We start from the raw sequence: 26,933 nt of genomic DNA on the forward strand, positions 1-26,933 counted from the left end.
CTCTCTCTCTGCATGTGCTGTTAGATCTGGTTGGTATAGCTATAGTCAGCCCTGCTGTCCAGGCAAATGAATGTTAAAAGCCTATTGAGTTTCTTTGCACTAGCTGCAATAGCTTTGTCCTTATATAGGTAATACGATGTGCTGTGTGTGTGTGTGTGTGTGTGTGTCTGTGCTTAGTGTGTTAGTGGCTTGCGTGTGTGCAAGTGTGTGTTTGTGTGTGTGTGTACTGTATGTAATGTGATGCAGTCTTTTAATTTAGTAAAGGAGACACAGTCAGCAGGTAAAGGTTATGACCTCTGCTAGAGGACACACACACACACACACACACACACACACACACACACACTGTAAGCTAACATGAAATTGATTTCAAGGTAAAGTAGCAGAACATATGAGGCTGTGGCTGACGGAGCGTGTGACTGCTGTATTGTACATTTGTATATTGTAAAGAAGGGGAAAAAAATGTCATGATGTCAGTTCCAGAATTAGCTTCGGGTTAAATTGTCACTTGGCTTTAAATCTGAACCTAAAAACCATCCACCGGTCTCAGTGTTCAGATCGAACACTTTAACTCCATCTAAGAATCGTGGAGGAGTCGACTGAGTTTTTGAATTAAAGTCATTTTTGAGGCCACGGGGAAAAGCGCTCCCTGTCCTGGCAGTAATGACTTGGAGAATCACTTGGAGAGAGCTGCATAGCGGCAGCGGTAACTGGATCAATGAAGAGACTGCAGTTAGAAAATAGGGGTCGCCGTAATCAATTAGACTCTTAACTGCTGCTGGAATGGTCAAACAACAGCTGGTAGAGAATCTCAGACACTGTCTCTGCCTCCTCTTCTGTCACACTTTCGACCTGTTTTCTCAAACCTTATTTTTGTAGTTTTGCCACTGCCTTCTTTCTTTCTGTATCATTCCCCACCTCTTTTATGCCTTCATAAGTTTCACTTGTCTGCTTGTAATTTGCTATTTAATTATATGAATTCCAGTTTGCACTTTTATTGCACCCAATTACCCAGCTGACGTGTTTTGTACTGTAAAACCTAGACAGCGGCACAAAGATTCATAGCTGTACATTTTCACTGCCCCAGGCAGCACATATTAAAACTTCGTGTACAAAGTTAAATCCATTTGCCTCCAATGTGTCTGTGTCCTTCATTTTTATTCTGCCTTTCTTCTAATTGTTTCCTCTGATTTGTCTTATTTGCCTTCACAAAGGTACAAGCTGGGTCCAAACACGCTGCAAATGTCAAATATTTATCTGCTTAATTGGCTGCCTGCTATGCTGCGTCCATGCACGGCCTCTTCTCTCAGGCTTTCTGTCTTGTTTCTCTGCTGCCCGGATGCTTAACTACCTGTTAACCATCCATAACATCAGTGGAAACCTGAAGCCTTCCCCATGTGGTGACACAGCAGGTGTGAGGTTGACTTTGTGTTTAAATGAGTGAGCATGTTTTAAATGAAAAACCTCACATCTCGTCTCTTCACGCTGCAGCCAATTCAGCTCATGAACTGTTTGTGTCTGAAAAATGCAAAGTGGTTGTTTTTGTCATTAAGTACTATAACTGGTGTGTAAATTTCTTCATGGGGTAATTTTGTTCATCTAGCAGCTTTTTTTCAGGTGAGTCGAAAATAAGCGATTCAGCAGTGAAAGTGATTTTTTCCAACACTGATTAAACATTAATGCAAAGAATGAACATGAGTTATACACTTTTTACTTTTTATTGATTAATGTAACAAATGGTTTCCTGTCACACATTCTTCTTCCAGAGACCAATCATAATTTTCCCTCAACTCCACTTTATGTTTATTTCTCATCATTGTATGTGCCTTGACTGACCACAGTATTTGATCTCAGCAGCAATGACACACACACACACACACACACACACACACACAAGCCTGCACTCCAACACCAGTGCAGCACTATAAATGGTTTATGTCACAATCTTTGTCAAGCACCGCCACCCATCACAATATCACACAATCACAAACACACACACACACACACACACACCCTCAAGCATCAGCCACAGAAGTGAAAAGCCACTTCAGAAAAAGAATGGAGCTGTGGCAGCCCTGCAGCATGTACGTGTGTGTTCATATGTGTGGGGATGTGCGTTCTCATAAGGGCGTGTGTGACACGAAGTGTGCACGGCTGCAGTCTGCAAGGCGGGATGTGTAAATGGATCTCTGAATGGCTGAAAGAGATTTGACCTATTTAAAAAGGCGGCTGCGTTTGTGAAGGTGTGTGTGTGTATGAGAGAGAGGGTGTGAGCTGTGATTTACATGTGCACACATGCAAAATGTGAACTCTGTAACGAGGCTATAATTGGTTTTCATGTCTCACCATATGGATTTGACATATGGACTAATTCATTTACCGTTTTACATTCCAAGTCTTGTCCAAAATGACTTATAATGAGAGACCAGCTGAAGGATCCTTAATTCATTCATAATTAATATGAGAAGCAACAAATAGTAAAATGTAATGGACAGAGCCACAGTGAACTGACAATACGCCTCTGACTGCAGAAGGTCATGTAAGACAAAAAAGAGTATAAAGAGCTTAGGAGTGAAGTAAAGAGGATTTTCTTTTATCTATCATTATTCAGATGCATCATTTAGATAGACAGATAAATAGATGGAGATAGCGAGGGGGTGGTTGCTTTGCCGGCAAAGACTTGGCCGCTGATGAATAACCCTGTCTCCCATCTTCATTACTACCAGAGCTACTAGTGCTACATGCGCATACACAGCAGAATCTGTCACAGATCCCCCCCTAAACAGCCTCGGGGGATCCAGGGTGGGAGCGGGAGAGAAAGATAAAGAGAGGAGAGAGCAAGAGAGAGAGCAGAAATGCTGGGTGTGTCCTGGGCTGTAGATAAGCATAGAGAGGCTACGCTGAGGAAATGAAAAGCAGGACAAAACACACTAGGAGGGTAAACACCTGTTTGCCCAGATTTACAGGCAAACCACCTATTTTTAGAGTGGCACTAAGCCAAATCTCAAAGGCTCTTTTGTGCTTTTGTCAGCCAGTTGTGACGTGAGCTGGCTACTGTCTGAATAATTTGTAAAGCCAACTGGCTTTAAGAGACACTGGTGATGCTGTGAGTGAGTTATCAGTGGCCTCAAGGATGCCTGATGCCTTGTGCGGATCTACAGCCTTTTGAAATGAAGCCCATCCAGCAATTGATTGAGGTGAAGTGTCGGAGGTTGATTTGAGACATGACCGGGGTCAAACCAATCTATCTGAAGTTCAAAGCAGGTTCACAGTGCGACTGGTTCAGGCTTTTCAAGGTGCACCATGAAATTAAGGCTTTGATTTTTTTTGTGTCAGTCTTACTAATTTAGATCTGTTACAACAGTGAGGGCAAATCAGAAGACTTTGGGACAGGTTCTGTTAAACTATACATTCTCGGTCAAGAATCACATACGTAGAAATGTTGGAAATTTTTTCATTTTATGTTTTTTTTTTTTTAGCTTTTAGCTGCAGATGTGGTGTAAAAACTTTGTCTGAATGGCTCGACATTAAAACAATTGAAAGTTGACATAGTATTGATAAGGCAACCAAACCCTTTGGTCATTTTGTTAAAGGTAGGATATCATTTGGTTGTGGCTGAATAAGCCAAACCTTAAACCTTTTAGCAAGACAGGTCTGACAACAGATGAAACCAAACAGCATCGCTCTGAAAGAAAAATATAAATACAAGGGAAGAAAAGTGTTTCAGTGCTATTAGAACAAGAAGAGGACGATCTGATTCACTGGGGCTTGTGCTATGTCCTGACGAGACAGGATTTTATAGTTGTAGAAGACTATGAGAATTTGAGCCCTCGGTTGTTTTTCACCAATCACAAACGGTTTCCTGGGAAACCTGAGGATTGTTTTGAAAAGCACAGCTGAGGGCAGTCCTCTTCCGGCTTCATCAATCCAGCGAGTGGACAGCTTATTGGCTCCATGATAACAGCTGCAGGTCATGCCCAGTTTTCAGCTAAAATAAAGAAGCAATCCCATCCAGAGTCGTTTTATCCACCAAATCAACCATCGTTTATCTTACATCAGGATCTTGTAACCACTGGAGAAAGAGTAATGGTGAGCATTTTTTAAATTTAATTTAATTTCTATTATTAATATTATTTTTTTTCTTTTAATTGACATCACTGGGCTTTATAGTTTACCTACTGTTTGGTTGACAACTATAAAACCAGGTGTGATGCATCTATAGAAAATGAGAGGGAAACAGTACGAGGAAAGCGTGGCAGAGAGACACAGAGCGTCTTCTCAAGGACACAGTAATGAGACATTCACTCTTTAATGTGGCTCAAATCTCCAAGTAGAGACGCTTCCTGAAATGTTTTTTAGATGTGTAGAACAGGGCTGCTTTGTCTGCTTCTGTTGTATTTTCCTGACACACACAGACACTTCTACACAAAGACAAAGATAAAGGGAGCGGCATCATTACCTGCGAGCACGAGAGTGTATGATGACATCCATATGCAATACCTCGCCATTCAAAATCCTACCTTTGTCTGTCTCACTCCTGAGCTCCATATCTATGTACAGCACTAATTTTTATATTAACTGCATGTGAAACGCTCCTTTGGAAACTAAGAAGAACACTGAAATGATTTGTTGGTGCCTCCATGTGTTTAGTTGTTAGAAAATCTTGAGCCAACACAAAAACACAAACTGCCCCAGATTCAGCTCGGAAATGACCTAAACCTGTTTGCAGGTTAATATAGTGAGGTCTGCTGTCTAGCACGTCACATCTGTGACTGGTAAAACATATATTAGAAAAGCTGAATTTAGCTTCTAGTTGTACCCTGCAGGACAGTGGGGACTGTCCTTTCTCTGTATTTGCTTGGTAAAGCAGAGAGGCTCAGTGGAATAGACAGTCCACCTCCATTCAAATCAGCATCTCTGTGTATTGTGATAGACCAGGAAGTGCCCTTTGTGTGCCACAACATGCTAGGTAAACAAGCAGGGAATTAATAAAGGCAGGACAGACCATTCATATTTAGACACACATTCCTGCAGCAGCCTTTCTGGCGTCCTCTCTGTCTTTGTGGAGGTGAAAGGTTAGGGTGAAAAGGTTGAATGGCAGAGGGACCAGTGTTCAACAGGAACAAACAACAGACATAAAAAGACCATGAAAGGACTATCCATTTACATCACACTCGCCTCAATTTGTTAGCCATTTACTGTGCGTGTGTGTGTCTGTGTGTGTGTTTGTGTGTGGTGTATTTTCTAACCTCCCACTGTGTCTCCCTGCAGGTCTGGCACACACACCATTAAAATAAGTGTCTCTTTTACTGCAGTTGACTTTAGTGTCATGTAAATGACAGACGTTACAGAGCCTCTCTCTCTCTCTCTCTCTCTCTCTCTCTCTCTCTCTCTCTCTCTCTCTCAACACTTTACTGCTTTACCACATTATCTCATCCACTAATATGTAAAGGTAGGAAGTTTTTGCCAACCACTGTTTCCATAACGACAGCCCTGCCCCCTCCTGGACCACCCAGACTGTACTGTCACTACTGACTGAATGAACTTTCACTTTCCAAAAAATCTCTGCCCCTTTTTTACTTTGTGAAATTGGCTCACACAGTTGCATGATGGGAATGTAGACACTAAAGCCAATTACCTTTGCCCACCATTCAAACGCGGAGTGGTAGTTGGAAGAACCTACAGAACATCTAAAGATTAAGTAATCTTAAAGCAAAGTTTTATCAAATCAAGAGAGGAAATTATTTTGTGTGCAGCAGCTGTTTTACTTGAAACTGTGCTAAATATAAACCTTGAATCATCCACTATGGTAAATTAAATGCTTTTTTAACTAGTTGGTGATCAGTTGGCCAAAGAAGCATAAGCCTCCTATGTTTGAAGACCTGAAAAAAAAGCAAATGTCCTGCTGAGAGCATCTGAGAGGAACCCATTAGGTGAATTCAGCGTAGCCCTCACTCTTCATTAGTCTGTCATGCTACAGCAGTAGTTTGTAGAGTGCTTGTTTTTAGCTAAAACCTTAAGTATCTCGGTGTTTTGTGCTCTGATTGTAAGTAGACATGGATGCATGCAGTGCACAACAGTGTGACCTTTCCACAGGTGTATTTCCTGGGCAACAGGTGAGTTCCTGAACTGACTGTACAGCATTGAAAGCAGAAAAGTGACAGAGTTAAGAAAAAAGAAAGAGAATATGTGTAATATGAGAAACGCTGTTAGGGAATAAACCCAGACTTTGCTTAGCATGTCCAACCAATCAAGGAGGCCAGAAATAACTCGAACCTTTTGCCAAAACCACACACAAGCTCCTGCACACTGAAGGACTGGGGGCCCCAGCCATGGAAAACTCATCAAGTTAGGAGCCTGAGAAGGCCAACAAACACATCTGCAGAAAAAGAGAGAAAGAAAGAAAGAAAGAAAGACAGAAGGAAAGAAAGAAAGAAAAGTTCAAATGACATACCCTCGAAGCAGGTAGTTTAAGTGTGTGTGTGACTGCTGTCAGATCAGGTTTGTCTCAGCAGAGTTTTTAACAGCTGGAAAACTGTTGTATCTCTCTCTCTCTCTCTCTCTCTCTCTCTCTCTCTCTCTCTCTCTCTCTCTCTCTCTCTCTCACACACACACACACAGATGTCCTTACTGCCATGAACAAGCAAGCCAACACCACCAGAGTTTCCATTCCTTGTTCTCCTTTTGCATTATTTCTTCTTTCTGTTCCTTATCTTCTCATTTTTGTACTCCTCTATGTTTCCTTCCTCATCTCCCTCCTCTATGTTTCCTTCCTCATCTTGTCTCTATTTTTGATTCTCTCCTCCTCTTCCCCTTAAATCTTTTTCTTTTGTTGTATATTGAGTGAATACAGAAACCTGTAAAATGCTGACAACCATCACAGCTAAAGCACTGACTAAAGCTGCAATACTTGTGGACATTATTTTATCAAAATCTCATCTGTCTTTGAGATTTGTAGAGCTGGAAACAACCTTTCAAATCCAAACTCCAGTTATTCACTCCAGTCTTCCCTTACTCTTGTAGGCTGAAAACCTGCCTAATCAAAAACTAATAAAGTGTTTCAGGTCCCCTCCTGTCTTTTCCACCCTGTACTCGGCCTAATATGCTCTTATCTTGCAGCTAAAAAGCTTTTCTACTTCACTGCTTTGCTCTCATTCCTCTCTGGTGGCTCTGACTTGCAGTTCTCACTTCTGCTTGCTGCTGATGTTTGTAATCTAGCAATTCTACCATATTCTGCTATTGCTATACGACAGTCAATTTCATGTATAAATGGTAAGCGCATACACTTTGGACAAGGGATCATTTTCAAAGCATTCAGCAAGACGTATAGTCCATCTAGCGGGTAGAAAAGCTGACCTGAATGCAGCTGTTCGTCTGTCTGCATCAGTCTCTGTCTCTCTACTCAGGTCCCTGCTGTCTGTCTCTGTGTCTGTCGTCTGTCTGTCTGTGTCTGTGCCTTCAGGCCTCCATCTCTTATTGTTCTGGACAGATAAAGAGATTTGGTCACACAAAAAGGGGCCTACAAAATCACTCACACACACATGCAGACGCATACGCACACATGGATGTGTGCACGCCCATGCGCACAATCAGATGGTTCTTAGCATGAAAGGGTCATTGTGGCAGCACAGCTACAAATCCTGGCAGCACTCAGCACTCGACAACTAAAACACACACACACACAAAACACGAAATTCTTGTTGGACAAAACGCTCCTTGTCTTAAAACCTGAGAACCTGACCAGTCTAAACTCACAAAACACACACAGACGCACACACACACACTGGCCAGCACACATGCTCAGGGGCTCATAAAGGTGGATTACCCTCATTTACAAATGTATGGCTTTGTGACTGACCCATTAGCCAAACTAGTGGGAGCACAACCCAATGAATTATTCAGTATCTCCTTAAGGGTTAAAACAGGCGGAAAATATGCTTGTTAAGATTTCAAAGAGCAGACAGAAAAAAGAGACAAAATACAAGAGGGAGAAGGAGAGAGGGAACGGATGCTTGTTAGAAGTTTCAAAAGTGTTCTTCTATCAAACAAACTATAGTTATTAATTGTAAAGCAAACAGTCGATACACATTTACAGTTTCAAAGAGAAAGCAGCAAAATCAGAAAACAAAAGTCAGAACAATATGTTACTGATGAAACACCATAAATTATTCAGAGATTCTTTAAGAGGTAAAACAGGCGGAAAATACACTTTTTGAAGGGAACAAGAAAAAGTACTAAAGGGACAAAATACATTTCTTTTAGATTTAAAGAAAAACAAAATGCCCTTATTCTCAGAGGTTATGAAAAATAGGAAAAAGAGACGAAAATATTGTTGACAACTATTTCTATTAATATCTGAGAGTCATGATGAGTACTATTTACAAGAAAGGAAACGTACTTCATGTGTGCCGCTTCCAAGCAGACACATAAACGAGCTGAAGAAATGACACATCCCCTCTATAAAGAGTGCAGATCAAAAATCCTCCTGATGATTACATGACTCAGTGGCCTTGGAGAATGAGGTAAATCAATCAAAAACAAATCTCTCCTCCGACTCCTTCCCTCCATGTCTCGCTCTCGGTGTCTCCACACCCCTCCCCTCCCCTCCATCTGTCCTCCTCCTACCCTCTCTCCATCCATCTCTCCCCCTCTTTTTTGTCTCCATCCCTCTCTTCCTCAAACCTTCGATCTCTATTTCTGTATCCATCCAGGCGTATATAAGTGAGTGTGGCAGGCCTGGATGGTGTGTCTTTGTGCATCACTGCTTTAGTCTAACAAACCCCCACCCAATACCCTCATTACACACCCGCACACACACACACACACACTTAAACACACAAATTCAAAAGGCCGAAGAACTTTTTAAGAGTCATGCCAGATGTTCCAAGCCTCATATTCATGCAACAACATCCCCTCCTTCTCATTTTCCTTCACTGTCTCCTTTTTTTGCAATTTTTTTCTCACTCATCTGGCCTTTTATTCATTTTTGTCATCTTTTATAGAACCCCCTCTTCCTCCTCGTCATCCCAGTTTCCCTCTTCAACTCTTTTATTCAACTTTATTGCTTTAAAACATCTTTTTTCCCCTGCTCCTTTATTCCTCTTCCATTTTGTTCCATTTCTGTTTTTATACTCTTTGAGTCAGTTGCATCCTCCACTTTTCTCCTCCGTCCTTAATTTGTTTGGATGTTCATACACTATCTTCTCTTCCTTTCTTTTCATTTTCCCCTTCCCTCTCCCTCTTATCTTCACTTCCTCTTCTCTTCTTCTCTCACCCCGTCCCTTCACTGTCAGTGTGGTTCCATATACATTCAGTTTCAGCTCAAGCAGCTCAAAACATTAAAAGGAACAGTAGCTTTTGGCAAGTGAAGACATATTCATTCCCAATTATTTCCTAATAGTCTGGATATGACAGATGTTCCAAAGTTTTTTAAGCCCTTCATCCTTCCTTTTCCACTCTACTCCATGTCTTTCTTGTTTTAAACAGCTTGACTGACTTCACATTGTATTGATGCAGCCTTCGCCTCTTTCCCGAACCTTTTCTTTCTTGCTTTCCTGCTTGAATTTGAAGGCATGTTTCTTTATTTACCATCTGCACCCCTATTTCCCCATTTTCCTCATTTCCTCCCCTTTTTTGCATCATTTCTTTCTTTCCTCTCCTCTAAAAGTCCCCCACATCCCCCTCCTCCTCCCTCCATGTCATTCTCTCTCTGAGGCCTATTGATTCTCGGCTGAGGCCTCTTTCCCTTCTCTGAGCTGTCAGAAGGAGATGGGATCTTCTGATGTCCCCAACCATGATAAACAAATTCTTTTTTTCTCCCGCAGAACTCTTTGGAAAACAGAACCTACACCCACACATTTGTAAATGTAAAGCAGATGGGAGACAGAGAAAGATGATCACGGAAGAGAGGGAGAAAGAGAGAGAGGGGAGGAGGACTGATTTGCAAACCGATTCATTTTTAACATCTCTTGAGGTTGCATGCTGAAGTTACATTATATTTTGGCACTAATCTTTATCCCTTTCTTTCTCTAGTTATCCCCCAAATGTCTCTTTACCTCTCTCACTCTGACCATCATTTTTGCATTTTTTCTCCCTGAACACATTTTTTTCCTTCACATCTACATTTCTCTGCACTATTTTAATCATTCACAGTATTTTATTGCTGTAACTTCATGACAAGCAGTGACATATGTTGCCTCTTACATCTCATATGTTTTTTTTACTGTAATGTATCAATCCAAGCTGGAAAAAATGAATCAATGCTTGTTTGGTTTGGTTACATTTTTCTTTCATCCCTTCATGCATATGTATCTGATCTTAGCCCATTTGTATTCCCTTCCTTTTCCAGTCCAACTATTCATCCCATCTCCACTGTCCATGTTGCATCCTGTAGACTTCCTGTCTTTCCTTTCTCCAGCCTTTTATCCCTCATTTTCTGCCACACTCGCCCCTCAATCTGTCTGTGCTCCCAGTCCCCCCTCACTGCCACCCTCCATCCATTTGTCCCACCTTCTCTCTAACCCATCCCTCCAAGTATTGATCTAGCTGTCCATGATATGTCATGGTGATTGACAGCTACTAATTGGCTTAATCCCACCCCTGGGGGGCTTGTAGGTCTTTGACTGATCTGGATACAGCTGTCCTATTGTCCAGCAGCTGACACCATGACCCACGGGAGCCAGTGAGTGGTAGAAGAAAGAGGAGATAAAGAGGTGGAGACACACATTTTATTTTCATTGGAATAACATACTTGTATTTTTTAATTTTATTTATTTAGCTACTTGCCAATATTGCCAATATTGAGATGATGATGTGGGGGAGAGTGTACAGAGAGGCAGGCATATGACATCCATATAAATGGAGTTACATGGAGACCACTGGGATACTGGCAGCGGTGGACAAATGTCTGGCTGAAAGGTCAACACTTTTTTTGACTGAAATGTATGTGCATCAACAAGCGTGTCCTTGAGCCAGACAGTGAGTCGCTTAGGTTGAGATGGAAAAAAGAGAGAAAGAGGAAGGGAGACAGTCGCCCATGAGACGAAAGAAGCACCCCTAAGCAGATCCAGATTAGCTTTGCTCTATTGAGGAGGCAAGGGGCAGAACAGAAGGCCTTAGTGGATGCCACTAAGCCTTTAAAGACCACCCTTCAGCCCTGGATGTACACACCCCCACCCCATTTATCCAGTAACTGACACACACAGTTTACATTCACATTAACCCAGGGAGACCTTACTGGCCGAACATTCAGGCTCGAAGGCAGGTCATGATCTGTTCCTTTAGCAGCCATTAGTCATTTTATAGCTTTGACACAGTTTTTATTCATAATGATAAAGTGCAATGATGGGTTTTATTCCAAAGCAGTGGGTGCATCATCAAACGTTTGACTCCTTTGTAAGAAAAGGCCTCAGGATGGCTAACAACTTCATTAATATTTAATACAGTTCCTCTCTCATGACAGCTGTTCAGTGTTGGACATAGAATATGATAAGAATTTAAGAAAACTAGGTATTTGATATTTGTATTAAATTGTGTAATAATACGTGTGTGAATTCTCAAGAATTTTGGGAGGTCATGGTGACATTAACCTTTGACCACCGAAATCTAATCAGTGCATCCTGGTCAAATTTGAAAAAAATCCCTAAAGATGTTACTGAGACATCACGTTCAAGAGATTAGGACGGAAAGACAAACCGAAAACATTAAGACTCCAGGCACGTCGCTGGTGTGGAGGCATAATAAAACATGGAGAAGAAATAGGCTAATATTTTTTTGTGTGGTTGTACTTTAAAAAGGGAAGCTAGACCACGCTTTGCTATCAAATGCTAAAGCATTTTCTGCTGTCAAAAGTCGATTGATTTGCCCTTTCTGTCCTGTCGCTAATAAACCAAATACAACACTTCATGAAATAAATGCTTAAAGGGTTCATTTCAACATGGTATTGATCTGTTGATGTTTGTGCTTGAGGGGTTTGGTAATATACAACACTTTAAGCACAAGTCTCGACTGGGACCATTTTATTTCAAATGTCTAATGACTCCTTTTGAAGATGAATGAGATATGGTGTATTGACGGGAACGGGGTGGGGACTGAGGTAAGAGGGAGGAATCGATCAGCAGTGTTGCGGACCATTACACCTACCATGCATGTGTAATGACCCTAATTACCCCTCTAAATTGCCATCTCCCACCCCTCACCCACAAACTATCCAACAAACACTCGGCTCAGTGACAAACTGGAGGACACAAGGGTCATTGTGCCAAAATCCTCCCCTGGAAAATGATCCCCTCTGCTTTCTCCCTCAATTCTCATCTCCCTCCCCATTTTCTGTTTTCCAACCCAATGCATGGACGCGCTGGATACTTGATAATAACCCCCCCTTTTCCATCCCCATAAGGTTGTTGAAACCAAGCCCCCCACCCTCTTCTTTCTCCAGGTTGACACAGAGAGCCCTTTGTTATGCCGAGCTGCAATCACATCCTTCAATAAGCCTGCACTGTTGGTTCTCAAACGTCCCTGTGTAGCCAGACCCATAAATAAATCACAGATCTCAACATTATTTTTTTCTATTTGATTGATGGTTAAATGTTTGCATCAGTGCTAAGAGTGAGCAGGAAACCTTTAGCTTTGAAATAGGATCTTTTTTTATTCTTCTGGAATTGTTAGTAGTAGCTTCATGATATTGGGAGCTCCATTGTATCCTTCAGGATCCCAGAACCTCTTTGTGAAACTTGTATTACAGACTCTTTAAAGAAAAAGATTTAGATCAAAATCACAGCTTGCAGTTGGGAGTTAATATTTCTGAGACTATCACTCGACACCAACAACAACAACAACAACACTGCCCTGTGAAGTGTCCTTAAGCAGTTGAGCCTGTTCCTCCCCACTCAGTGTGCATTGCTTTGAATAAATGCATCAGATAAATACTGTATCTAAAGGATAAATAGAAGATGTAAATCCTCATAAATGAGAGGAGTTTTCCTCACCTCCAAATGTCACAGCAAGATATTTTCTCTGATGTATTTCTTTTCATCTGGAGAGTGAAATCTGGTGACACGCAGCTCTTATTGCCATAAACTGCTCTTAACGATTGTTGCAAGGCCTTGTTGAATAAAATATTAGCATGCTCTGTGAATAAAACATCAGGGCTATTTTCTTATATGAAAAGGTCAAAACAGCTGTCTAGACAAGCGGTGATCTATCTGCCCCTTTATGCCTGCCCCCCTGCACACACACACATAACTGCACCCGCGCATACATGCACCTTTGCACCGTTATTACATTATACTTGTAAAGACTTTTCACAGACAAGATCCACTTCACAAACTCCTGATCCACACTGTAGCTTTCACCACCAAACCCAAACTCAACCCACTGCATCTAACTTAAAAAAAACCTCAGAGGAATCTAAAAGTGGAGCCTTGTCTGCACTTTCAGGGATTTCTCAGGTCTTCCTGTGCTCATCGAGACATCTGGTTCTCATAAAGATAAGAACACAAGTCAAGATGCTTAAACTTGCACACACACACACACACACACACACACACACACACACACACACACACACACACACACACACACACACATCCCAGGGTGACCTTGCATATCTCACCTTCAGGTGACACACACGTGCAGACAGATTGCCTGAAACGACTTTTCTTTGTTGTTCTGGTGATGCTCATGATCAGGTGCAGGGGCGTGTGCACACTAACACACGCGTTACACACTGACCTTGCATGGTCAGCTTTAGCACTGTATGTGAAGACAGCCACATGCATGGACACAGTGGAGTGACATGGACACACACACACACACTGTGACCTTGTTTGCTCGACCTTGCCACTGGAAAATAAACAACATCGATGGCACTAGCTTTCATAACAGCACAATAAAAATAAACATGGCTGTGACGAATTTGATGTCACTCTACATAAACACTGAAAACACATACGATGTATGAAAATGGCTCAAAGCAAGTGCTGCTTGACTGGATTTTAAAATAACTCCAACTGGATTATCTTTACACATTTCAGATGAAATCCAATAGCAACCACTGAAATGATGTAGCGCATTAAAAATATATCTATGTACAACATCCTGTATCTAATGATAAACACGGCTTCGTTAACAACGAAAAAGCAACTGCAACCTCTCAGATCAGTTTAGCATTGTGCTATTTTCCATCGTGGGACATTCACTCATATTAATATCTGCTCAAATACAAAGTGACACATCATGAAGTTTGGGTGAACTGACTTTACCTTCACTTGGATAATTCTGGAGTTTGGAGATACTATGGTTTAAAGGGCAGAATAAAATGTGTTCTCCTACTTTTGAATTTCATGTGTTAATTATATTTAATACGAGTGTCAGTGACTTGACAGCGAAGGGTCTGCCTTGTATCAGTCCTCCCACCTCTCTCTATATATAGCTATGGCCATCTATAGTGAAATAACAATTACCCAGTTCTAGAAGAGGCTATATCTGTTGTTTGTTGCCTCTCTTGTCGCTGAAAAGGTCAATGCAGTCACAGCTGCAAATGAAACCTGAAGAGACAGTGGAAGAGGGAGATAAAACCAGAGCGAGAATGAGAAATGGAGACAGAGCAAGGAGAGAGAGGAGAGAAACAAGCGGATATACCAACAAAACCTTAGAGGACAGATGACAAAATAAAAAAGAAAGAGAGAGTTTGTTTCCTATAAGTGCTGCTCTGTAAAACTCTGAGTCATGTTCAGGGATTAAGGCATGGAGCCTGCAAAGAAATATACTGTAGTCAAACCGTTTGCATGGAAAAAAGTGAAATTAATACCATCCAATGAAGAAGCAGCAGTCATATTCAATCATATTACACCATTATAAGTGTCACGGTCAATGAAGCATGGATAGAGAGAGACAGAGGGAAAGAAAATATGAGTAGGGGGAGGAAGATAAAAAAAAAAGAATCAGAGGGGCAGGAGAAGGATGGGAGATGCAAAAAGGGAGTGTGGGAGGTAGTGACAGTGATAACAAGGAGAAAAAAAAATAAAGAAACACATATACACACTGAGAAACAAACAGAAAGAGACAGAGGGAGGCAGATGAGGGGAGGTTATTATGGTAAAGAGGTCAAGCTTGCAATGCTCTGTCTTGTAGAAACGAAAACAGTGTTTTGTGTGTGAATTATGTGTGTGTCAGACTCATATGTGCACCGTTAGCTCGCTTTCTCCCCCGTCTGTGTATGTGTGTGTAAGTGAGCCATCATCTGCCACTATGCCATCACATCACGGCTTAGTGTGTGTGTTTTTGACAGCGATTGTATAATCTCAAGACTTATTCTGTGTGAAGGTACAGAGACAAACACTGTTATCTTTCCAGCGCACCTTCAAATCCACAGCTGAATCAATAAGGACTGAAGAAGTGCAGGGTTTTTGGGGAAGTTGCTCATTAGTTAGTTTGTGTATGATGAGAAAATACATTTGAACATCAACCATGTGTTCCTGCTATTAGCAATTATGCCATGTTCTGTATTTATTAATAAATCTCAGTGTTAATCTATATGACGTCATCAGGTTTATTTCTGGAACTTTTGCAGGTTTTGTTCATTTCCTGCAGAAAAAGGGGATAAATGCAGAGGAGAGGGAGAAAAAGCGAAAAGGGGAGAGGCATATTGAAGAGGACAGGAGGAGAAAAGAGTAGAGATTAGAAGAGACGATAGGGGAGGGAGGGAGGGAGGAAAGTCAAGGAAATAGGAGAGATGGAGGGAAGGAGAGGATGAGAGAAGAGACAGGAGAGGATGAGAACTACTAGATAAGTCCCAGTGAGATCAAAGCGTTACTTTGACATCAAGAACAGGCCTTGCTGAGTGGGTAATGCCAGAAATGCACATACACACTTTGAAACATTAGAATTTGTGAGACTAAGAAGCCTCTTCTCATATTTGTCCAAGTGACACTGATATACACAGTAAGATTTTTAACTCCTTATGGTTTCATTGCTGTCCAAACGAGGACAAAAACACAAGCTCTGATCGTCTGTGTCTAATGGCTTTCATTTGCAGTAAACACAGGTAAATCATGGGTGAAAATCCCACCAACTAGCCCCCACCCCTACCATACCACAGCACAAGCAAAAGAATGAGTTTGTACTTCTCTCAGTCAGGCGGTGATAACCGGCTCCATACACCAGTGGATGGAACAAACAACCATTCTCCTGCTTGAAAAATCGGTTGCCATGACTCTATTTTTGTGACATTGCTCAAAATAATTCAACGTACAAAATGAGTTTACTGGTAAATCAGTCCGAATGTTACGGCCATAAGTCTCCTGTCTCCATGGAGAGCACGCTAGAAGGCACTGAAGGCGACAAAACAATCTTTTTTAGGAACACGAGGAAATAGAAGAGAATGCCTCCATCAGAATGGGAATTTAAAAATGCTATAAATTTTGTCATAACTAATGTAGTGGGATGTTAAACATGGAGATTAGGCTTCTTATTTCCAGAAAGTTCATACGAATAGGCGTCAGAGCCCCTCTTCTCACCACGACATCGGACCCCACACATAACACAACAATGTGCCATACGTTAGGGACGTTCCTCAGCTGCTCCTGAGCAGCTACTTCTCTCACCCTCCTGTTGGTGCAGACCTTGGCCACATGAAGGAAAAATGTGCAGTAAGGAACATATGAAAAATGTTCTTGGGCAGACAGAGGTCACAGTTACATGGTTATTAGGCACCAGGATGTCAGTATTTTAGTTAAACTATTTATCAGTCTGTTTATCTGCATACCCCCCCACCCCCATAATGCAGAGTCCTCTATCTAACCCTGCTCATAATCAGATAAGCTCTATGCAGCATTTGCTGTTTTGGCTGACCACTAAGGCTGTGTGTGTGTGTGTGTGTGTGTGTGTGTGTGTGTGTGTGTGTGTGTGTGTGTGTGTATTCAGAGTGCTCAGCTTCTGGTTTCAACATGTGTGTCTGTGTCAGCAACGTGTGCTACAAAATAAATTCTGTTAGCAGGCGATACACACCTGTTTGGAACAGATCAGCCTGCTAACATGCACAGAACACACACACACAAAACAGACACACACAGTATGAATGTCTGCATGTATGCACACACACTATTCAAACAGAAACTCACACACATTGTACCTGGAGGCCATAGCCGTCTGTCCATAGAGTTCACCTTTACAAATGTGTTCCATCAGCAAAATTAACTTGCTACAATTAACATAACCATGTTAATTATGGTAATCAACAAAACCGTCTGCAAATACACGCTCAAACCTGTGTGTGTTAGAGTACGCCACTGTGTGAGGCGGATCCTGCCAAGCTTCATCGGAGAGATGAGAGATGGAGCGAGAGAAGGATGAAGGTGACAGAGAGGGAGAAAGAGAAATAGATGAGGGAGAATAGTTGATCGTTATACAAAATCTAAATATTGATACATAAACTAAGTGCTTTGTATGATAAAAAAATGATAAGAAGTTTTTTTTAATTAATAATGAAAATGATGAGTCATAATGTAAATCACAGAGAAGAATGGAGGAGAGCATGTCAGGACAAAGACAGACGAAAGACAGGAGAGTAAGGGAGGTGAGACAGCTATGATTGACCGCTTCACTGGTGGCTCCAAAAAGACACACATACACACACACACACACACACACACACACAGTTAATTATTATCCTGAATAATAAGAAGCAAACGACTCATTAAATCTCTCCTTGACCCGCACGCAGAAACCACCTTCTCTTCTCTTCTTCCTTTCTTTCTTTCTCACTGACTCTTCTGTACTTTCTACAATAACTGTCAAACCACAAGCCTTTTCAGCTGTGAATTATTAATTGCCATTCAAGCAAAACAAAAGAAAATCCTCACTGACCCCAATGTGGATCATTTTTGTACCAAACTCATGCAAGAATGCAAAGAAAAGCTCCTCAAATTCATACGTGAGATGAACTTTGTTCTTGACCTTCATCCCATTTCCCTTGTTTATCTCTCTCCTCCTCTCCTTCACCAGATTTCAGCGTCTCTCCCTGCTGATTTACGTCTAGTAAAGCAGAAATGCAGTTAAAATTGGCTGTTAATAAACAACCTTGCTTTTCTTTCTCTCATGTGACTGGTGTCATGAGACCACAAACCACCTGACTGCACCTAACGACTGTCACAGAAAACAAATTACACTGGATTACACAGATATGCTCTCTCTCTCTCTCTTACACACACACATATAAAAATATACACATATGCGCTTAATATCTGCAAAATCACATTGGCAATACGTTTGCTTTGACATACAAGCTTGTCTTTGTGGAAGAGAAGGCCTAGGCACACACAAAGTGCTCCGATCAATATCGCTCTCTATCCAGAGGAATCAATTCTCATTCTAATACAATCAATACCACTGTCAACACTGTATTCTGATCACCAATATTGAAATCGATGAAATCACTCATTAATGCTGAATTAACATCGATCCATACTCCACCATGATCACAATTACACCACAGCCACGTCGTCTGGCAATAAATCCACGCGGCCTGCTCTGCACACGCTCCGCGCTCTCATGTATGTGACAAAATGTCACGCGAACTCAAGAGCAATGTTCAGCTTCTCCTGCAGAGCAAGTGGCAAAGCTTCCGTATGAAAAACCAACACATGTCAGCTGCAGCATCTGGCATTAGGTTCCCAGGACGAGCGGCAATAAAAAGTAAATGAGTTTTAGAAGTCGACATTTAATTGATGCTCGGGTGTTGGTGCCCCCACTTGTTTTTGTTCAGTCGCTCTAAGTGGTGCCCTTGTTGTTTTCTAGTATTATTTGTGGCACCGTTTCCTGTCTCCAAGTCCTCATGTGCATGAGTCCAGCTTCAGCCTGCGCTACTTTAATGACTTCAGTGTGACTTAGCTCATCAAACAATGAGAGCATGGGACATATTCATGAATCCTGCTGCTCGTGGTTTGTTTGTGTGCCCAAACATGAAAAGAGTTTTTCTTGGTGCTTGGTTACAGGGATTTAATTCAATCTCAGCATGTATAAGGTCACATTACCAGGTCACAAATAGACAGAGATGTTGGAGAGACGTTGGTAAGATGTTTACCACAGTGGTTCTCAAACTGTTTAACAACAAAGAGCCTGAAACTGACACAAATTAGACCACGGACCCTGTTTCAGAAAACTCTGTCCCGGGTTCCCCCGTCTGATAAGATTTGTGCTTTTAGTGTGTGTTTAAACCCATGACCAAAACAGTCATACATTTCGTTATTGTGTTACTTGAATGGGTTTATAGTGGAAATAAATTATTCCTCTTTTGTCTGGCGACCCCCCAGGAACCCCCTTGAACCCCACTTTGGGATCCACTGGTCTAACAGACTTGAGCTTTGGATTGAAATATAACACTGACACTGTTTCCAGCAGGTGAATGGTTGAAGAATTTACAATCAACAAAGTGTTTTAAGTTATGATTGTCGTGTGTTGGACTTGTGGGTAATATAACTTCTCCAGTTCCTGTACTATAACTTTGATGTCGCTGGAATGTTAAATACTTCAGGACTAATTGAAACCACATGAACACTCGATGCTTAAAGGCAAAGGAATCTAAACCTGGGGCATTACATTGTGAGGAAACTGTGTCAACAACAGTGAACCACCTGTGCTGTCTCAGTCCTCCTCACATGCACCTATACCCAGGAAGCCCCCCCCCCTTAAATGCAGACAAATCAGCCACTGTCTTTTTTCTTTAAAGGGCAAGTAAAGGGATTAGAGGTCAAAAACACTAATTACAGGCTCTGGCATTTAATCTGGTTGTGAGCAGAGATTAGAGTTATAATCCCATCACACTGCCACAGGAAATTATAAATCAGTCTCACATCTACCTGGCCTTCCATTATTTGTCTTCAGTGGATGGGAAGAACAAGACGGGAAAACAAAAGCCCCTTTTACACAGAGATCCTGTTATATTGCCGTTAAGAAGCTCCTTTATTGTGCCACCTTTGCTTGTTCGCACTAAACCGAACTAACCTGGCATATTGCTGCTCCCCTGTGTGATTTTTAAACAGCATGCCGGCTCATGCCCCCCCACTCCCGGATTCCATGTTCACACCTTTTATACAGAATGGCGAGGAATAAAGGCTAAGAAGAGAAGAATAGAGAGAATAAAGAATAAAGATGAAGAAGAGAACTGTAGAGTTGTAAAATAAAAAGGGAGGACAGGCTGAAGTTTAACCAGTTGTCTAGACTAACTACTTTCTATCACACCTGTGGACCCCAGCACTAGAGGAAAGCTAATCAAAAAATTGTGCAGAGGCAACGGGAGAAGCCAAGTCAATTCCCCCCTCAACGCTGCCCCCCCTTCCTCATTTACTGCTGTTCCCCCCTTCCCTCTCTCTTGCTCCCGCCCTCCCTCTCTTCTCTCTCCGGGAGGTAATGCAAATCTGAAGGTAACAGAAGCCAGTCACAGTGGACATGCTTATCCAGACTAGACTTGTGTGTGTGTGTGTGTGTGTGTGTGTGTTTGGGGCGTGTAGATTGAATCCCGCATCCCCAGGGAGCCTAACTACCTCTCCATCGCTCTGATTCTGGCTCCTTAAGAGAGAAAGAGAGAAAAAAAGAGAGAGGGAGAGGGAAAAACAGAGATTTGGAAAGAATTCGAAAGAGCAGAATGAAGAAAAAAGAGCAAAGCAGAGCAGTTGCTGCTGCAGCGAAGCCCAACAGCTCCCTCTGTCGTCACCTAGAAAAGCTCTAGCACCTCTCTCATCTGTTCCCCTCTTCACGTTTCTTTTGCTTTTCTTATTTGAAGTCTGTCTCCTCGTCTGCAGCAACATCTCCCTCTTTCTCTCTCTTCTCAACCTCCCTTTTTTCCCCCCTTTCACTGTTTCAAAGAAACTAGTTTTCAATGCTGTGACTTATGAGAACGAGCAGCTGGCGTCTGATTAAATATAAATATAACGATTACTGTGTAATAAATTAATCCCTCTATCTCACGGCTCCCTGGTGATCTATGTCAGCAGTGTTTGCAGTCAGTTGACTCCCTCCAATTGTGGTTTTCATTCAATCCTGCACATTTTAACAATGTGGAAAAATCAACACAACTTTGACCACACAATCTCTAAATGCAGCTCATGGCCAGTCGTGTGAAAACCATAACCCTCACCTGCATATGTTTAATGTTATGTTTTCATGTTTTCATTGTCAATCAGTTATTAAAGAGCAGGCAGAAGAAAAGAGATGAAGGACTATGACTAAAATCAATGTCGGATTAGAGCTATTTACCTGGACTCAGCTCAGTCACCTGATCTTTTACAAGCATTCACTGGCCTAGTTGTGTCTTTTCAAACATTGCTGAAGGACACATATTCCTCTGTGCTAGCTGCTCCCATGTATATTCACAGACTTAATTGTATCTTTACAAACTATAAGGAACACAGCCATGATGAAGGACGTTTCCACTGCCAGGTCCTGAAACCTCTTTGACGAATCCAACAGATCTGGCAACATTTCTGTGTCAGTTTCTGTGCAAAATTTTTTTGGCTGAACATCAGTGAAAAATCTGATACCTCACCCACCCTGCTTTCATCTGTCATCCAAGCCAGGTTTCTTTATACAGCTCACCCTAAATAGCACAAAGATGTACCGGTACAAGGGAATTCTGTGTTTCTGTCCTGCTTTTAAAGTATACAGTCACTTTCCCAGACATAAAACCACACTTTTGCGGGAACTGAAAAGCGACCTATGATTGTTCCTGTGATAGCAAAGTGACGACAGACTGCAGGTCTCGTTTCAGCTCAGACTTCAGTGGCTCTCACAAAAAAGAGTGAGACGAAATACACCGCTGATAGAAGTCATGCTGCCCTCCTCTCCTCCCCCAGCTCCCCCTCATATCCTGATAGGAGTCATGCTCTTTTCTTCTCAGCTCTGCTCCTCCGATCACCTGCCCTGTTGTTTCTCCTCGGCTCCTCTCTACACCTCATCTCCTCTGCAGAGCACATCCTCTCTCCCCTCATTTCCTCCTGCCTCTCCTCTCGACACAGAGTGAATCACTACGTGACTGATATGCTGTACAGCCCGAAGAATTAATTAGGGAATTAAGCAAACATGCAAAAGAACAAATCGGGCGATAGTTTGGGTCCATTTACAAAAACCCTTTTGTGGAGCCGCAGTGAGAAGGCTCTGATGTTAAACCCAGTCACAGAGCAAATACAAGAGGCAGCAATTCAACACTAGAGACATTAGGGAGATTCTTTTCTTGTGATATGATTAAAGTGGCCACTGATATATAAACTCTCACAACGAAAAAAAGAAAAGGGGAATTCTGCTTTTCTCCTCTGCAGTGTTGACTAGTCTGCAGGCTAATGAACAAAACACAGTGAAATGCTGTCTGAAAAGTAAGGAAATCCACAACAGCATTGTTGCAACACTGAAAACCTACAGTGTCAAAAACCTCTTCGCCGGTGTAACAGAAGATGCAAACCCCTTTTTTCATTTTAACAACCTGGAGCTAGTACCACTAAAGGATCTGGATGTGCAGCTTTCTGATGGCTGCAGACTTTTTTTGTCATAAAAAGGCACCTCAAGAAACAGCACTGCCAAGCCTGGCTGGTTCGCAGTGCCCCTATCGAATAAAATACAACAGCAAATGATTTTCTCAATGGCTCCCACAAGACTGAGGAGTACAGAGAGTCAGGGAGAGTGGGGTGAGGAGAGATGAAAGGACCGAGCGAGAAGGAGAGGGAGAGGGAGAGGGAGAGGAGTGTGTGGAGAAAGAGGGGAGAGATGAAACGCAAAGAGGAGAGAGAAGTAGAGGAGTTGGGGAGAGAGGGGGAGACATTTCATAGCGCAACAGTGTGGGAGACAGAAGGAGAGAGAGGTGGAGAGTGAGAGGGAGAGAGATTATTGCCTGCTTGAGAGCAGCAATCTTGAGCTGTGCCATGAATACCAAAGACTGTACAGCCCTACAGTCAACGCTTCTCTCTCTCTCTCTCTCTCTCTCTCTCTCTCTCTCTCTCTCTCTCTCTCTCTCTCTCTCCCCCCCCACCTCTCTGCTCCCCCACTGAAAACGCAACGGAATTGCAGCTACCCAAATTATACACCAATATCTCACTTACTCGCCACTGAAAACGACTAAGCAGCGGCTCAGTGCTCCACCATACATAATTACAGATATCAGGCCAGCGCACACGGACTCATCCAGCAAGGACACATTTTCAGTAGATTTCAGTAGATGTCTCTTCAACGATTAAAAAATGATCTAATGTGGCCCCACGGGCACGATAAGCCAAACGCACGGACCTAATTGAGTGCAGAATGAGCCTGAATGAGCCTCAGGGCAAGTGAACTGTGTGCAGTTTTTATGCAGTTTCGCCAGCACTGGCGCACTCATAAAGGGCAAGGACGCAGCTCTGCTTGAAGTATTCAAATGGACTGAATCCTGAACCGTATAGAGTCTGTAAGGATTCACATTTCAAGATCTTAATTCCACAAAGCCGTGATGACCGCTGCAGAGCGCTGGCTGTGGGGAAGATGAGAAAACGGCGCAAGGCTAAGAAAGACAGCAAGAAAGGAAGGAAACGGAGAGAAAGAAGAAGGGTTGTGGTTGGTTATTGAAACTGTAAAATTCACTTCACTGACTGAACGGGAGATGGAAAGTAGGGTAAATCTCTCTCTGGGAGGAAAAGGCCTAAATGCCAGAATCAATGCAAATACAGATGTCACTCCAAAAAAGTAACGGCTGTTTATCTCTTAAGAATTATTGAAATGAATGAGTGAATTATTTCCCTTCATAAATGGTGTGATTTCACCATTAAACACAAATACACACACACACACACACACACACACATTAAACCTACGTTGACGGTGATCCAAAGAAAAGTTGTGCGTCGCCGTTACGCGGAGCCGCCGTTAGGCACAGAGGCAGCGAAACAGAGCCTGCACCGAGATTAGCCACTATACGTGGCCAGACACACACACACACACACACACACACACACACACACAGACGCACACTTGCAGACGCGCACACACACACCAAACGATCACCAGTACGCAGACACACATTGAAAAATACTGCCTGTGTTAAGTGGAAACCGCACAAATCCAACCGTCGTCCTGTGGCCCCCAGGACCAAAGAAAGTCTGCACTGTTACAGCCAGCAGCAGCACACACACCAAAGTCTGAATATTCTGTCACCGTCGCTGACGCGCGGCGGCTCTGAGGGGTTTCGCTCCTGATTTGCGCAAACATAACGAAGTCCGACATCCTCTCAACTGCGAACTTTTTAATATGCACATGCCGTGATTGTGTGACAACCCGGTGTTTGGATTCATCCAGAGTGGAGCCAGAATCTCCCCAGCATCCCGGGAACCGAACCACCTCACTTCGCTCTCTCGCCTGTTTTACGCTCAGTGAAGCCTCTGCAGAGAGAGACGTGCGGACAGCGGTGAGAGGGGAGCACACAGGCGGAGACAGAGATGACCGGAGCCGGGGGGGGGGGGGGGGGGGGCAGCTCCCGGTCCTTAAAGTCGAGCGGTCCTTACCTTGGAAGTGAGAGACTCCGTGCGCAGCCCGTCTGCCCAAGGAAATTCCCCCAATACATACAAGCCAGTGGAAAACGTTCACTTCTTTCAACTAGTACTGCTTCTTATATCAGCTGTCCAACACATCCACTGATTCACACCCCAGTTTGTCTTTTTGTGTGCGCTTGGAGGAGAGGGGTTAAAAAAAACTAAGCAGAGCCAAGTCGGTTCTTCTCAGACCCAAAATGTTCTTTCTCCTATTTTTTTATCCGCTGGAGCGCAGAGGCAAAAATATCAAACCAAACAAGCGGGCTTCAAAGATGAATAAAAAAAAGAGGGTAGAAATGATAGACGGGGCAGTAGTGCGTCTTGACAGGGCTCCGAGACTGAAGTGATGAAGAGGAGTGGTGATGATGGTGGTGGTAAGGAGGAGGTGGGTGTCGGGAGAGAAAAGAAGGAAATCACCGTAGCATTCCTCTCTCCTTCGGGTAGCAAATCCGGGACCGTCAGCGCCGTTTATCCGTCCTCCCTCCAAGAGCCGCGGAAACGGTGTGAGGGAGAGTGGACGGGCGCGCAGCAGCAGCAGAGAGGGAGAGAGAGGGAGGGAGAGAGAGAGAGAGCGGGAGGGAGGGAGAGAGAGGGAGAGAGAGAAAGGGAGAGAGAGAGAGATGTCGCTGCCGATGGAGGGCGTTGGAAACTAGAGTAACCCTCTCTCTCCTCTCACTTCTGCCTGTGTGAGGGCTCACTGTGGTAGGATGCTGTTTAAACAGCCTGTCATAGGACTGCGGGGACATGTCCTGGCGCCACAGAAGACAAATACTATCAAATGCAAGAAGATGTCAGAACAGTCGCTCCTGACTTGCAGAGATCTGATAGAACAGTGAACAGTATTTATTGAAATGTATGTAGATGTTTCTGATAGTGTTTGCAAGGAGCTCAATACGCCTCAGTAAGACGTTATTTCCTCTTTATTGTGATGCTGCCAAACTGTTTCATATCAGAATCCAGACGGAGAGGCTGCAGCAGAGGAAGCCCTGCAGAGGGGGGTAAATGAATGCAACAGTTGCTCTTTCCCCATTGGCTGAAAGCAGCATCCGAGTGCTCCCAGGGCAGATTTAGAATCTCATAGACAGCCAATGAGAGCAGAGGAGGGAGGGAGGGGCGGCTGTGGGAGACCCGTCTTTCTGAGAGTTGATTGGCTGAATAAAAGTCCCATTTAAAATATCTCCAGGCCAGTGAAAAACGAGAAGGAAAAAACTTCCATAAAAAAATCTCATAATTTCAGTCAGGTGAAACAGATGGTTCATGACTCTTTCCATCTATGTCGACTCTTTATTTATTCGTGTATTTATGTGATGCGTTGGCTCCTATAAACTCAAATAAATTTCTCCTTTCTTACAACCCTGTCACTTGGAAATTATGTTCGTATAATGTTTCCCCAATTTTGAACTACTTCTCTAATAAACCTTGATCTTTCCCAAACTTAACCAAGTACAGCAAGTACCTAAACATGACCTCTGGAAATTTTACTGCTATGTTCAATATCAACTGCCAAATATGTAAATAAAGAACATTTCAAATATGTGCAGGCTAGCTTAGCACAAAAACTAGCAACAAGAACAAGCAGACAGCCTGTTGTTTTATTGTAATGATTCCAAAGTTAGACATGTAGACATCATGTGATTGTATATTACAGGTGTGCAATTAGAAAATGAGGCATTATGGTTTGATTTGCTACACATTTGAGCTTTTCTTTAATCTATTAGAAGTGACCAAACCCAGTCATTTATATCAGTTGCTTTTTAACAATATAAAACATGTGAATCACGCTGTTGTTGCCTTTCACAGAAATTCTGCTGTGACATGATCTGCAGCTCATGTGTGTGTCACACTGAGAAGTTTCAGGAAACCTATTTTCAAATGCAGAACATTTTCAAATGCCTCAAAGCTCATAGCTCTTGCACATTTTCAGATGTATTTTGGGCATTAATTGCAGGGGTTTGAAAAGCTCTGATGCATTGCTCATTTCAAAGAGGGACAGCAGGGGCTGTCATTCAGTGGAGAACAGTAGAAGATAATACACGTTTTCATTATGACGTTCAGCATCCTTTATTACTTTGGATGCAAATTGACATGATTAGATTAAAAGGGCAGGTTGTCAATGCAATTACAGGGTATTTTTGACCATAATGAATGAACATGTGAACAACTTCAGCTCTTTTTGCACAGAGTTTCTTTATTTCAGTATGCAGACAGTTTAAAAATTAGTTTTAATAAATCAGTCAGTCTTTTCATGAATTTAAATGCATGCATTCTTTAGGCACACCATCTTATTGTCAGTAACACAGTCTCCATATATGTATGTATATATATATATATATATATATATATATATATATATATATATATATATATATATATATATATATATATATATAT

At 42.4% G+C, this 26,933-nt stretch overlaps 1 protein-coding gene across 2 annotated transcripts in view; it reads right to left on the reverse strand.

Moving 5' to 3' along the window:
- The window catches only part of cdh11 (cadherin 11, type 2, OB-cadherin (osteoblast)), an 80,901-nt gene extending 55,806 nt beyond the window's left edge, over positions 1-25,095 (reverse strand). For both annotated transcript variants that reach the window (XM_071479891.1, XM_071479890.1), the window contains exon 1: positions 24,516-25,095. The gene's annotated coding sequence lies outside the window, so the exon portion shown is untranslated. The remainder of the gene's footprint in view (positions 1-24,515) is intronic.
- Between the last annotated feature and the right edge of the window lie 1,838 nt (positions 25,096-26,933).

This window comes from Trachinotus anak, unplaced genomic scaffold (genome assembly GCF_046630095.1).
Source record: "Trachinotus anak isolate AG129_WGS33_773 ecotype Australia unplaced genomic scaffold, CSIRO_AGI_Tana_v1 ptg000007l, whole genome shotgun sequence".
NCBI classification, from domain to species: domain Eukaryota; kingdom Metazoa; phylum Chordata; class Actinopteri; order Carangiformes; family Carangidae; genus Trachinotus; species Trachinotus anak.